This window comes from Rhagoletis pomonella, unplaced genomic scaffold, assembly GCF_013731165.1.
Source record: "Rhagoletis pomonella isolate Grant_MI unplaced genomic scaffold, Rhpom_1.0 Rhpom_scaffold_00001, whole genome shotgun sequence".
Classification (NCBI taxonomy): Eukaryota; Metazoa; Arthropoda; class Insecta; order Diptera; family Tephritidae; genus Rhagoletis; species Rhagoletis pomonella.
Genome location: NW_023458555.1, coordinates 33,752,453 through 33,766,714, shown reverse-complemented (window position 1 = coordinate 33,766,714; position 14,262 = coordinate 33,752,453). Strand labels below are relative to the sequence as shown.

Sequence of the window (14,262 nt, the reverse complement as noted above, 5' to 3'; positions counted from 1 at the left end):
ACGAGCAGCATCTAAATTAAAGACAGTTGTTTCTAACAGTGGTCGCCCCTCGGCAGGCAATGTCAAACCCCCGAGTGTATTTCTGCCATCAAAAGGCGTGCCATAAAAATTTTTTGCCGTTCGTAGGCGGCGTAAAACTGTAGGTCCCTCCATTTATGTAGGACACACACCACTGAGTAATTCAGTAGTTCGTAAAATTCGAAAACTGCCCTTTGGTTGGTTGATGTAAGCGTCGCCTGAGTACATCCCCAAAACCTGAATTAGCACGATTTTGATACGCTTACTCTGGGATCCTTGTTTACATCTCCTTTCATGATTCGTCGGGTTCGTCAAACCATTTGGATTTTCCAATGAATCTATTTAGGTTAGTAGTGGAGAATTTGGAGATCTCCCTAAGATTTTGGATGGGAAAACTCCCGAGTGCATTCTGCCCTATTCGTGCCAATGCTGACCACTCGCAGAGGTAGGGTAGAACTGTTACTTTACTTCCCTCAAGATTACAGCTACGGCACCGAGGATTGTATGGAAGGCCCATTTTAGCTGCATGTTCACTAATGGGTCAATGTCCGGCTATCGTGGCTGTTAATTTGACTATATCTTTGCTTGACCTCTTGATAAGCTCTTCTGTCTTTGGCTGGGCATAACGCGGCCACATGTTACTTGCAGTTTTGCAGGTTTGAAGGTTGTTCCAGCGTGTATGCACCCAACCAAGAGTCGAAAGCATCCAGAGGAATCAAACCCCGGATGGGTATTCGCCGGGTTATCGAAGGCGTAATCCATAACGAGGCCCGATAGCATAACGTCCATCTCAATCCAGTGCTTCTGCGTGGATACCGGCATCTTCAAGTTTTCGTCAACAATGGCCATCAACAGACTATCTTCGGCAACGTCACTAAAATGGCATTGCAGCGGGTCGAGCTTAGATGAATTAGCCTGTTTAGGCTTCTTGCTTTCTCTGCCGGTAGTTGGTGGAACGATTTTTTTTTTGAAATTCGCCCTTTTGATTTAGGTCAGGTGGATTGGGGAGCCACTTGGAGCCGAATGGAAGGATATTTTGTCCAACATGTAGACCGCCCTCTGGTAGCGGCTTTTCCTGCTTTGATTCAGGACTTTTTATGCTTTTAAGCCGCTCTGACTCCGCCGTCGTTGTACTGCGGTTGGTACTGCCGGCATATTTGGAGGAAGATGGTTGATAGGGATGCCTGATTTGGCGTCAATATTCACCCGCTGACCATTCAACCTTCGGTACCTCAACACCTTGGCTAAGGGTGTTGCTGGTGCGGCTATCTCCATCTCCACACTCTTTCCAACCGGGACATTTTCTCACATACCAGTTTGATTTGTTAGCTTCCCTCCCGATGGCAATGGATATGAAGCTTTCTTCTTAGTTCATCACGGTCTGTGAGCTCCCTTTGGGAATTTCCATGTCGTAATTTAATCCCCTTCGCCATGGCAAGACGACCAGCATTGAAGGACTAAAAAAACCAGTGTAAGAGTGTTCATAAAGAGCATTTTACGGAATACTTACATATGTTAAAATTGCAAATGCAAATATCAGACCTGAAATATTTGTATGAGTCAATAGGCACTAACTTAGTTAGGCGAAAAATATTTGGAAAAATCAGCGCACAGATGATGAAAAAATTTGCGGTTTTTCCAATCGGTTTTGCTACTCGTTTCACATTTCCAAACACAAATCTTTCATTTTCATGTATATCGCAACGCAGCCTACGATTTTGAGCAGTAACACTGCCACACTTATTGGCTTGTAGTACAGCTCAAGCAATCGCTGTGTCGAAACGCGCACAAAAAGACAAAACGCAAATAAATGCCACTATTGACAGCATTGAACTTTTGAACATTTTGCGCTGCCAACTAAAGTAGTTATATATGTATGTATGTTGCAGTGTTTGCGTGGCGCCATCCATGCAACGAAATCAATGCTTGTCAATGCGAAATTAGAAAATTTCATGAGTAGACCAGCGCTTAAAATGGCGTCGAAGTGCAGAGGCGCACGAGCGCGAACAAAATAAAGTTAATGGCTACCCATTGCCGCGCCACTATGCGCAGCCATGCGTGATGACTAAATTTCAGTCGACGTGCACGGCTTGCCGAGAAACCGCATTCGCATAAAAGTCGTGCCCATTCATAAGACATACAAACGGGTGAAGCTTCCCTGTAGTGAAAAGTCAAAACAGTCAGTGAATATTTTAGAAGAGCTACCGATATGTTCTTTAAATGGTATGAAATGATCAGAAAGCTTACCAGACCTACAATTTCGCAAAGCCTAAACTAATACCCAATTAAAAGCTCTGCAAGCAAATTTAGTCAAAAGTACTGGTTTTAGCTCTGAGGTTGGAGGTTCTAGTCTGCGTGGAGACTTTTTCCCGCTACTCAATGACTCATGCGCGGATCTTTTACATAAAGCAGACCTTAACTAGTACGACGCTACTACACTATTTCTACTCCTTGGTGCTGATGCATAGCGTGGAAATTGATACTTTGTAGCGCATTGCCTGGTTAAAAATCTAGCTAATGAGATGGATTTGGTCGACAGATGAAGCGGTGCTTATCGGACATAAGTACGAACACAGGTTTTCAAGCGGACTGAGCAACGATGATTGATATTGGAATCAGTCGAGCTCTCGGTGACCTTCGGTGAGAGCCGACAGATACCCTAGTGGAGCGTCCGCAGGCTCTACGAAAAGTTCTTTGGCGTAGGCGAATTCCGATCAGTATTCTCACACCGTGACGATAAGTGCTAGATCAGGCGGCAACAGGCGTCAGCCCAATGGTTACGAAACAGTGGGTCGTGCTCAAAGCAATCTCTTCGGATGATGCGCGCTATGCCGTGAAGGAAACTTCCGTCGAGCTGAAAGTAAATCGAGCTCTGAACGTTATCTGACAGCGTCGGAGACTACTTAGTAAGATGTAGAATCAGAGTCCGGTTATGGCTGCTGTAGAATGGTGGCTTAGGACCACGGTCAAAACCATGAGCTTTGATGGAATGTGTATAGGCATGACGGGCGCCATGAGTATAACGGCATGAGCACATATTAATGCTCTTAGAATAACTATTCCTAGATTTAGCGATCCAAGAGTGTAAATCAATAAATTGACAATACTATTTTGGATTCTGATACGACGATCGGAGTTCCAGGCATAGCGAATTATTTAGAAAGTTTTCACAGCAATGTCCTTTGTTTTTAGTAATAATCTTCTGAAACCAAGTAACACTATCTTGGGGAAATTGGCAAAAACTTTCTATACTGATGGCTATAGGACTGAAAATGTAACTTACAGGAAAATTGAGGTATATTGGTTGCGAACTCTATAAATAGGGAAAGGTGAACATCAAATCAGCGTCAGGAATGTAAGTTAAGGCTGAACTCAGTTGGGGCATTGTGTGATTCAAGGCAACGAACTAGCTGAAGTATTAGCTAACTGCGATTCTTCGAAAAGTACAAGCATAGCCGGAACTGCCATATACATCAGGGATCCCACAAATAAGGCTCATGAGAATCGTTGGAGCAATACTGGTACCTTCACACAGCCAAGTATTTGCAGAAAGGGCTAGACAGAGTGGTGGTGAAATTCCTTCTTAAACCGAGAAGTGGGGAGCTACGAGTCCCTGTAGGACTAATTACAGGATACAATTTATGGGAACGGCATACATAGCCAACATCGACGTCCCACTTTATGCATTTTATTTGGTAAACGAGGACAGTACGGGCCATTTTCTCCTGTCCTAGACAGACTGACGTGGTCTATTTTTGGGTCGGAAGTATTGAGTGTGGAGAGGAGCTACATTTTTTCCACGGTACAAACGAAACGCGATTGGCTAGCTATGTAGGCTGATATATAGTGGTAGTAGAAGTGTGGTGGATGGCGCCACTCATGTGAAAAGCGTTACTTGGGGCGTAGCGGATGTCATAGCTTTCCCCACGGGGTTGTGTTCCTAAATCACAAATACGTATACAACTTAGCTGAAATAGTTGAGTGACTGCCAGCCAAGCTGACTGCGCGCCAAACAATTGCCTAAATAAAACTAGCAGGCAAAGTTTTTGCAGTCAGAAGAACGCATACCTATGTACATTAGGTTGATCCAAAAATGCATGTGAAAAGCAAAGTCGCAACTTTTATGCGCTCAGCCCCAAGGATTCTTCTAGTTTTCGTAGAAATGGATTGATGTTCTTGAAAATGAATATTTTTTGATCGGAAAACATCGTTTCTCTTCAGGGGACTTCCAATAACAATCCCCAATTGCTCGTTTAACCATGTTAAAAAAGAATTAATTACCAGTTGAAAAAAGAAAAGTTGTTTTTACGTATAAAATACATGGAAACTTTTGAGCGACCGACTTTATTTTTTTTTTTACCACCCTAATATCCAAATGTCAAATACTCGTCCATATATCATCCAAATGCAAGCTGGCATGCATTACTGACTTACTAATACTCAAACAAACACACACACCCACTTGGGATTCGAGTATCAGCTCACTTACATATGTATGCAACACAACGGCTCTTGCCACAGTTTGCCCGCACTGCGGCCCCAATGCGGCGTGCGGTAAACATTGGTAATTTGCCTGTTTATCGGCGAGTGGTTGTCAGTCATTGCGCTTAGGCGCAGCTGAGCGTGTTAATTTGCCACAATGCATCTCCACCTTCAGTTGGGCCCGAATGTCGGAGATGTCTGCTCTGCAGCGGTTGCCTATTGCGCTGCCCCTGGTTTGACTGGCCCTTCGATTCTGATCACCTCCCAGTGGAATTACAAATACAAACACAAGCATATCCCACCAAAAACTTTTCATTCTTCCTACATACATATAAGTACTTGGCATGTGGTAAGTGGCAAATTGCATGCCTGTCGTTACGCTTCCTAGTTATCGTCCTCATTGACTAGATCTATGAATAAGTGAACACATACCCGCAGGAATATATGTATGTATGTACCTATGTGCCAGCGCGGTTGCAACTCTCTGTTGTTAGTTGGCTGTCGAGCTCATGAAAAATGTGCTAATCCATGATATGGCTAATTTTGCAACTACTATCTCCCCATGGCAGCCGCACAAACGGAAATTAAAATGCTGTTTAGTGGACAATCAGTCAGTCGGGTCACATGCAGATGGCAGAAATAGTTAGTTAGTTATTGTATGTGCAAATAAGCGCCACATGTGCATTCATCATGCCTAGATATCGATTAGGGAGAACTATAAATTTCTATATATGTGTATATACACACAAACTTATGCAAATTCAGCAGCTAAGTACATAGTGCTTTAGTCTTACCTGCAGTATAATTCAATTATTCATTTTTTGCCCGGATAGGTGCGGTACAACTGCAGGCAAATAAAAGAAAGTGCAAAAATTTCATTGTGTGACTAGGTTAGTGATTTTAAAGTGGGGTTGGAGAAGTTCGGTTATCCACCTAGCACTCTTTAGCGAGCAAGTACCTCAAAACATAATTTTTCAGTAAGAGCGATTCAGTAACGTAGGACCAGCTGTGACGAAATTACATAGCTACCACTTCTAATGACTATCTTTATATTCTGGGTGTTAAGGTCGCTTTCAATGTGAGCTCGCAGCGTTCTTGAGCAAGGCAGTTGAAGCTCTGTCACGTCAAAGGTTGACGGTTGTTCTCGTGAGATAAACTCCCTGTGAATGCCGTTAATGGCATGTCTGTAATGAGTCGGGTTCCCTCAGGGGGATTCCGCATTTGTGGAATCACGGATATGACAGCCCCGAGGTCCCTAGTCAAAGGTTGTCAGTCCTCGAGTGGAGTGGAGGCTCATTTGGTAGAAGTTTCGGCTTTTAGCAGAGACTTAACTCTGTTACCACGTGGAAGACTCCGGGGGCTGTACGCTGGCGAGACGGGCAAGGCAAGCAAGATTAGCACGAGCAAGACGTCCAAGATGGGTAGAGATGAGGAGAAGATGTTTTAGGTAAGAGAAACAACACAGGAAGAATAGAAGTGGAGTGTGCATGTTAAGGAGAAGGTATCTCTGGTAAGGGAGACAGCACAGGAAGAAAGGAAAATAAGTGTGCAAATTGAGCAACTCGAAGCAAGTTGAGCAAGTCGCGTAAGTGCAGGTCGATCCAGTTGGCCATTACTCCGGTCTATTCTTGGGTCCGGAGCCTCGGGGAGTTTTCGTGCTGGCTGTGGTTTACACCCAATTACTGGTATAACTGACATTGGTTGGTTAGATGTGGAGCTGCATTCCCTCCGGTTGCCGGAACCCAAAGAACGGCAGAGGCTTTAGATAGGCTTCGAGTCCTACCAAGGTGGTTAGAGTGTGTCCACCCCACACTGCCAATTGGTACTGAAGTGCTTGCAATTCAGGGCGCTGATCAACGCATTGAAATTGATCCATTGTGCTTTTGAGCGTCATGGGGTTAGGCCGGCCTGGCACCGTACCCACGTTAAACACTGACACATCTGTACAGAGTCGGGTGCAGTGGTTGATCTATGTACGTCTGATATGCCTTCTGACGTGCGTTGCCGAAAGAAGGTGTCTAGGAACTGCTGGCATAGGATAGATAGTGTTGTGCTCCCTGACAGGGAGCATTTGGGCCTCGCTTGGGAGATGGTGTTCTGGCAACATCAAAAGGCATACCATCGCTGTGCAGAGTGTTGTATACTGACAGCTCTGTTGTTTGCTCCACTGCGTCCTGCTATTCGCCGGCGACCACACGTGCGCTTTCAAAAGATAATATTTGCCATAGGGGAAGGTACTTGTCTTATAGAGAATACTAAATATCTATTAGAGAAATTCGCTGTGGTCGTTGTCAGCCCATCGTCATTGAAAGCGTGAACATCCAAATTAGTGAATTTAAGAATTGTTCGCAAATACATACTACGTATTGCTCTCTCTACTGGCTCGCTGGACATATCCGTAATGAAGTAAGAGAAGTTACCGATGAGATGTCTAAAAGTGGCAATACCTGGTACGGAAATGTAAATCTACTGAGGAAATTGACTACTTTATGTATTATACTCTCGTATGTGAAGTCCCAAAGTATTAATGGCTGGGGCAAACCCATAGTAGGAATGTTTCCAGTGTCCCACAACTTTAGGCTTGGAACGTATCACGAAGTATGGGCCAAATGAAATTCAATTTCTTCTAAGCGTATGAAGACTTCATAAACACCATAAAAATACCAAAGTAAATATTCACTTAAATATTACAACGTTGTTTTCTTTTTAATTCAGATGATGTAATTTGCAGCTAATTTTTATTATAATATTTATTTAAGTACTTTTATTTTTTTTCATTTCAGGAATACAAAGCCACCACACATATACAAAGGCAACATAATTGAACTAAAATCGAAGGTCTTCCATGAGCCATCTTTGCAGAAGCACTTTAGGAATTTAATTTTTGGTAAGTTATAAAACAAAAATTTTCGTTTGAAAATGAGTTTATTTTCAGATAAAAATTTTTTTTTTATCAAATAAGATCATCCTAAATATATTTCAGAAATAAGCGCTTTCACACCCATTTACATTGATACCACCCTTTAGATAATTTATCAAACTTATTAAATAATTTGAAAGACACTTTTTAAACACGTGGCAACCCCCTTTTAACATTCTTAATATTCAAACTAAAAATTTTTAACACTCTTTCGCTCGACACACATATTTTCATATTTGAAATAGTTTGCGCATAAGTTAATTAAATTCGACTTTTGAAACAGTAGGCAACCCTCTTACCAAGTAATTTCAAGCTAAACTCTTCTTAAATGAACTAATTGTGTATAAGTTAACTGAATTGGACTTTTCACACCCGTGGCAACCCTTTTCAAAATATTTACAAACTTTTACTTTCTTCCCTTTCGTCTGCCGCACTTAACTCAAATTGAATTTAGTTTTTTTAAACAGGTGGCACCTCCAACTGTAAAGTTAAGAAACAAAGCTGTCTAAAACAATTTCGATTGAAACCCATTTTGCAATAATTGGCTTAACTTGTTAAATAATTTAAACTTAATTTTTTAAAAGGTGGCAACTCTTTTCGGAAAAGTAAAACCTTATTACACATCTACAGCCCAAGCCCTTTCGTTTTACACAACATTTTCGAAAAGCTAATTAAATTTTCCATAACCGTATATACATCACTTTTCGACAGCCCTAATAGTTTCTGAGAAATTAATTAATCATTTCTGACACCTCTTGCTTTCGATGCAAACACTCTACCTACTCAGGTGTACGTGGCGTTTGCGTAACACTCTTTTCTGCTAACACAAAAAATCCTTGCGCATTTTTATTTCACCAATCATTACTTTCTTATTTATCCATCGATTTTCTTCATTGGTAGCTTAATTTTTTCTAAAGGAACAGAATTTAACACAAGTGCGAACTATTTACTCAGAAAATTTAATTTTTTAATTTTTTCCCTGTTAAACTATGAATTTTTTCCATTTTTCCATAAAAAAAAACAAAAAATCTGGAATGATTAATTAATTTCCCCAGAAACTATCAGAGCTATCGAAAAGTGATGTATATATGGTTTATAGAATTTTTTTTTTTTTACCACCCTAATGCATATGTACTCAACTACTGCACTACTTAGGTCCGAGTTGCATATACATATCTACCATCGAAGGTGGCATTGTCAAAAGCTCTCTAAACACATATGTATGTATGTATGTAGCTTAGACTATAAACTACATAGATTCTGTAGAGCGGTTTCCCAAGATTTCCTCAACCTGAAGATATTCGTCGTAAAGCGAAAATAGGTTTAAAAGGAAATATGTAAACAATTTCGATTATCCTTTCTCATTTGTTATGTGGATAAGATAAACAAATATTAAAGCCGATTTGCTTGCAAGTATGCACATATGTATATATGTATGTATGTATTATAGGCTAACCACCACTGACAATAACTTTTCTCTCGCTGCCAAATATTTATGTACCCGTAATACAAACACCCAACAACTTTTGCTTATACGAAGCTACTAAATTTTCACCCTGAACTAAAGGCAGGCACTACTTCCTTGCGTCCTTTTTGTTTACATTTTTCTTAAAGGAAGCCAGCCCAACTCGACATTCAGCTGACTGGCAAGTGACATCGCCTGTCAACCTTGTCTTCTGCGATAGTGCCACTTTACACGGCTGCAAGTCGGTAAAAACATACAAACACACTTGAATGTTTAATATGCAAGTATATTTATGAATATAAACATTTGTATGTAAGTACATATATGTATTTTTTTCCTACAACAACTTAAGCCATCACTGTTTACAAACACACTACAGTTGTATACACATGTAAAAGAGTTATAATGAATGCATGAAACTGATATCGAAATGTCAGACCGAAAGAAGGCCATTTATAAATTTTTATAACAATGAGTGGCATAAATACATACATACTAGATACATATGTACTTACATAAAGTAAGTTACAGTAGGAAGGCGACAAAATTTTAGGCAAAAGGGAACGAAAACAGCTATGTGCGGAAAGTAAATATTCTTCAAATTAAAAGGCATAAATAAAAGAGTTTATGTGCAGTTATACTTATGTTTATATGTACATATATACATATATATATATATTACCTAATATATATCTACATACATACATACATATACCGCATGAGATATTTATGTATGGCTTCGTATGTGTTGTTTGTGGCATAAAATGTCAACGCAACGATTGAAATACTGATTAAATGGCAAACCACAATGGCAATAAAATTGGAAGAAATGCAATAGGAAAATATTTTAATAAAGGAGACACAGAAACTCTTGCCTCTTGGTTACAAACATATACATATGTATATATGTACATTAGCGTGGGCCGAAAATCTGCTTTTTTAGAATTTTGAAATATGGTTCATTATGCTTTAAAGCAATCTGTGTAAAAGATGAAAATGTTTGGTCAATATGGTCCATCAAAGTTCAATGTGCTAAAAAAAATAAAAATTAATAAATATCTACTAATTTTAATTAATAAATTTTTTTACTAAAATTTCAATTATCTTCGAAAGTATTTATTAGTCCTACATAATTTGGTATATGGACCTTTTTTTGTATAGAAACGAAGTAAGCTAAGAAAAAAAAAGTTTAGCACTTGAACTTTGATGGACTTGGGCGAGCCTAAGATATTGACCGAAACTTTTCATCTTTTACACATATTGTTTTTAGAGCATAATGAACTGTATTTTTGCTGTTACAAATCGACATTCTAAAAAAGTGGATTTTCGGCTCACACTAATGTACATTAAGGCGAGTCAATTTGTATGGGAGATTTTTTCGACTATTTGCCATAAAACCATAAGTCTAACATCAATTTGGGGTTTGCCAAATTAGCGAAAATAGGCTTCCTAGAATTTTAGTGTCGTAAAGAAGTGCTTCAATTTTTTATAAAACATGCTATTAGAACTTTTTTGGTATGAATAATCCATTTATCCACTTATCTTTGTCTTAAAACTTCCACCAGAGGGCGCAACAGTGAACATGTAACCATTTTCTACGAAACCTATTTTCGCAATTTGGCAAACTCCAAATTTATTTTAGAGCCGCTCTGATGTGTGTATGTATATATATATATATGTATTTTTTACATATTTACCTACATATTCATAATGATAAAAGTTTTCTAGGAAGAAAATAAGCGATTAAATGTTACAGTAGGACTGTTCACGATCTTAAGCATATGATCTTGCATATGCATATTTCGGTGCATTTGATAATTGACAACAATAAAATGCCCTGGACAACCAAGTGATGCGGGTATCACGATGGTAGCTGAAGCTCTGCGTCCGCTTCGTTTTTTTTTTTGCATCTCTGTACTTTGATTGCGACTGCGGTTTTCTATGATGAGATTTTCCAGGTTCTAGTGGACGCAATTATAGCTCCACCAAAGTTAATACCTGTTGCTTTTAGTAGCTCTTAGGCTAGGTTAGGTAAGCTGGCTAGCCACTACGTGGCTTTGCAGAGATCATTATGTCCATAGCGTTACCATATAAACTACGACCACATTAGACAGCTAATCACTGAGTACCAGGAGCAGTGTTGAAGAATATCGCAGTCCTCTAGGCAAACTGGTACGCCTTGTTCCTTTATTCTAGATTCGGCAAAATGGCTACTCCGAGGAGACTAGTTAGCACGCAATCTGTTAAGAGCATGACACTGGCAGAGTATATGCTCCACCGTCTCATGTCCCGTTGGATATCCTAGCAACCTTGCGTTTTGTTGCACACTCTCTGCGCCTTCCGAATTATGAAGAGGTCGACCTCCTGTTTAATCGCTTGGAAGGAAATTAACAACTCTTCTATCAGCATGGTTTCCGACAAAGCGTGTTCTTTGGCAGGGAAATACTCTATCTCCCGTAGTGTTGGCTCATAAGTGAGCCGAGTGTGCACATACACTTTACGTTTGCTATGATAGCAATATCACCCGCATATGCCGCAAGTTCCGCAGTTCCTTCTTGCATTTTCTTTAGTAGCACTGTACTTTGATAACCGGTTTGGTGGTCTCATGCCTACCCACTGTACCGAAACACTTCCCCCACCACATACGGCTTATGCTGTTCGAAATTACGGTATTAACCCCCAACGTCCTCATTCCGTCTAAAATGGCTGGGTTTGAGGCATTGTTGTAGGCCGCCGCTATGTCCAGGAAGACCCCCAACACAAACTCTCCGTTCTCCAGCTCCACTTCTATTCGTCTTACAACAGCATGCGTCCCACTGGATTGTGCTTAATGTATCTGCCTATTTACCTCGCCAGGGTATTTTGAAGAAACGATGTTAACCCCATGGGCATATAGTCCTTGGGGTAAGTGTGGCCTCTTTGCCTTATTTTGGTAGGACGACCACACTCGCAATCCTTCCAGACGTAAAAACGTAAAAGTCAGCTTAGGCACCCTTGCTCTCTATCATAAGAATTTTGAAGCCTGAAATTTATCTTAGCGACCTTCAGTGTCCCACTGCAGGTCGATGGAATGAACTCTTCATGGATGTTGAGAATCTCGCCATTTAATCACTACTTCTCGAACTAATGTTCACTTGCTTGAACTTTGATGCGATCCACGCTCTATCTTAAACGGAAAGTCTTCGAAGTCGGTAACGTCGATAACAATGTTTAATCGAAGATTTATGTTAACCAGACATTGAGTAACAGGCCCTTAGTGGTACTCTTAACGGACTTATTACAAATATTTTTAACATCACTGATTTATGTGAGAGTTAATTGCAAAACTTTCAAAGTAATCTCCGAATTTCCACTTTTTGCACTTTTTAAAATTTTCACCCTTACAGATTTTTGTGCTCCCTGCAATTTGAAGCCATTTATCTTAATGCTCTCTTTAAAGTGTTGGCGCTGGTTATGGGATGTGCGAACATAATCGATTACTCTCATGTGTCCAAATACTATTTTTAATAAATATGTATGTGAATTCCAATGACTATACCCACATGCCTACCCTTCTATTATATTTGAAAAGCTTCAAGGCTTGTATACCTATTCAACTAAGCTAACTAAAAGTGATTTCAGACGTTTTACGTTGGCCAGAAAGCCAGATTGTGGATGTCGATAAACACGCAAATTGCTATTCGTAGCAAGCAAAGGTGTACAGATATATATCTACATACATAGATATATACCTACGATTTGTATGTACATATGTATATTTCTTAGCACTTAATATATTTCTACGAGTAATAAGCATTAGAGCAACAATAGAAACTCCCAAGATGCGTTGCATCCGGTCGACCGCCTTCGAGCTCCATCCATTCATATATACTTACACACATTCATACAAATATTAGCATGTATGGTACATTCCAACCTTCTTGCACCTCAACAATACATACATACATAGCAACTGCAGCAGCCGTCCGTAGCGGCCGTCAAGCGTCGAATGCCAGCAGCTAAGGGCCAAGGTAGTGTGGTAACCTCGAAATCTGAAACTGCAAAATTTGTGCTTTATTCTTCTAGTTGTTTGTTTTTTTTTGTTTACATTTTCCTTTAGTTTTTCTTCTTTTTTTTTTTTTGTTTTATTCACCGAAGTAACTTTGCGCACAACTTGGGAGTACCTAAGTACCGTCACATGGTGGCAGCAAACTACAAACTACAAACTTACATTAATAAAGTATGTGCCCATACAATTTATGGAAATGCTGCCATATATTTTGTAAAATAGTAGTTACCCAAGTTTACGGCCTTTTGTGTTCGTTTTGCCGGATATACGTACCATATGTGAAGCCACTGTCGCCATATTGGTTAACCGCAAGTAAGTAAGCGAGACTATGGCGGTACAGTGGTTTAGTGTTGATAAAAGTTGTGATTTTGAAAATATTTTAAATAAATATAAAATCCAATCTTTGTTTTAATAATAGATTAGCGCTTACACACACACGTATGTATGTATGTTAGTGTTTGGCCGAGCTTATCCTCCGAAAAATACAGTCGCAGGTTTGCCATTGCCTGCCGAGGAAAAAAAAACGTTTAATTCGTATTTTGTTAATTAAAACCTAAAAGAATAAGTAGAATAAAACAATCGAAAATTATTTTGAAGGTATTGAAAAAGAGCAAAGTTAAAAAATAAATATCGATGGCTCCGGGCTACTTCATCTCAACTGTTAAGCTATGGAGTTAAGACACAAAAATAAGCATGTTTGAGTTAGTATACCTTGTCTGAGACAACTGAATTAGTTGTTTGTCAGAATAGTTCATTGAGTAAAGATAGTCTTTCGCTCGGCTTTTACGATAGGATAGATAGACGACTATCGACCAGTTGAGTTGAAGCAGCCTGGGCCCATCGATATATCATCGAATCTAAAACATCCCTGAATGTGCCGTTAATGTTCCGAAGGCTTCAGAAAGAATCCCTAGCCCCCGGAGAATTCACAATGAAAATATTGGTCATCACTGATTCCGCAACATCTGAATGAGAAAAAGTTTTTTCTACAGCGCACAGTGGTTCAAAACTGGAATTTCCTATTCATAATTGACTGGAGGCTTCATTCCCAAACAATTTGATTAGTTTTTTTTTTAATGAAAGCTTATCAAATTTGCAAGCGACCAGATGAGCAGGATTTTTAAATTTATTTTAATAAAAAATTTTTTTAGTACAAAATGCAGAAAAAGTAGCAGATTTAATGAAAATCGATTCTCTTGTTCCAGTTAATAAATATTACATAATAAAAACTAATTGAAAACAGTTTTAGGGTACCCCAAAACAAAAAAAAAACTAATAATAATAATAATAATCAAAAGAAATTTTGAAAAAAAAAATTTTGTTTTTAGA

The 14,262-nt window shown here is 39.4% G+C and overlaps 1 long non-coding RNA gene across 1 annotated transcript in view; it reads left to right on the top strand.

Annotated features, from left to right (window-relative positions):
- LOC118743123 overlaps positions 1–7,348 on the top strand; it is a 104,816-nt gene extending 97,468 nt beyond the window's left edge. Inside the window, exon 4 of the long non-coding RNA XR_004993429.1 lies at positions 7,284–7,348. This is a non-coding gene — a long non-coding RNA (uncharacterized LOC118743123). The remainder of the gene's footprint in view (positions 1–7,283) is intronic.
- Positions 7,349–14,262: the final 6,914 nt, after the last annotated feature.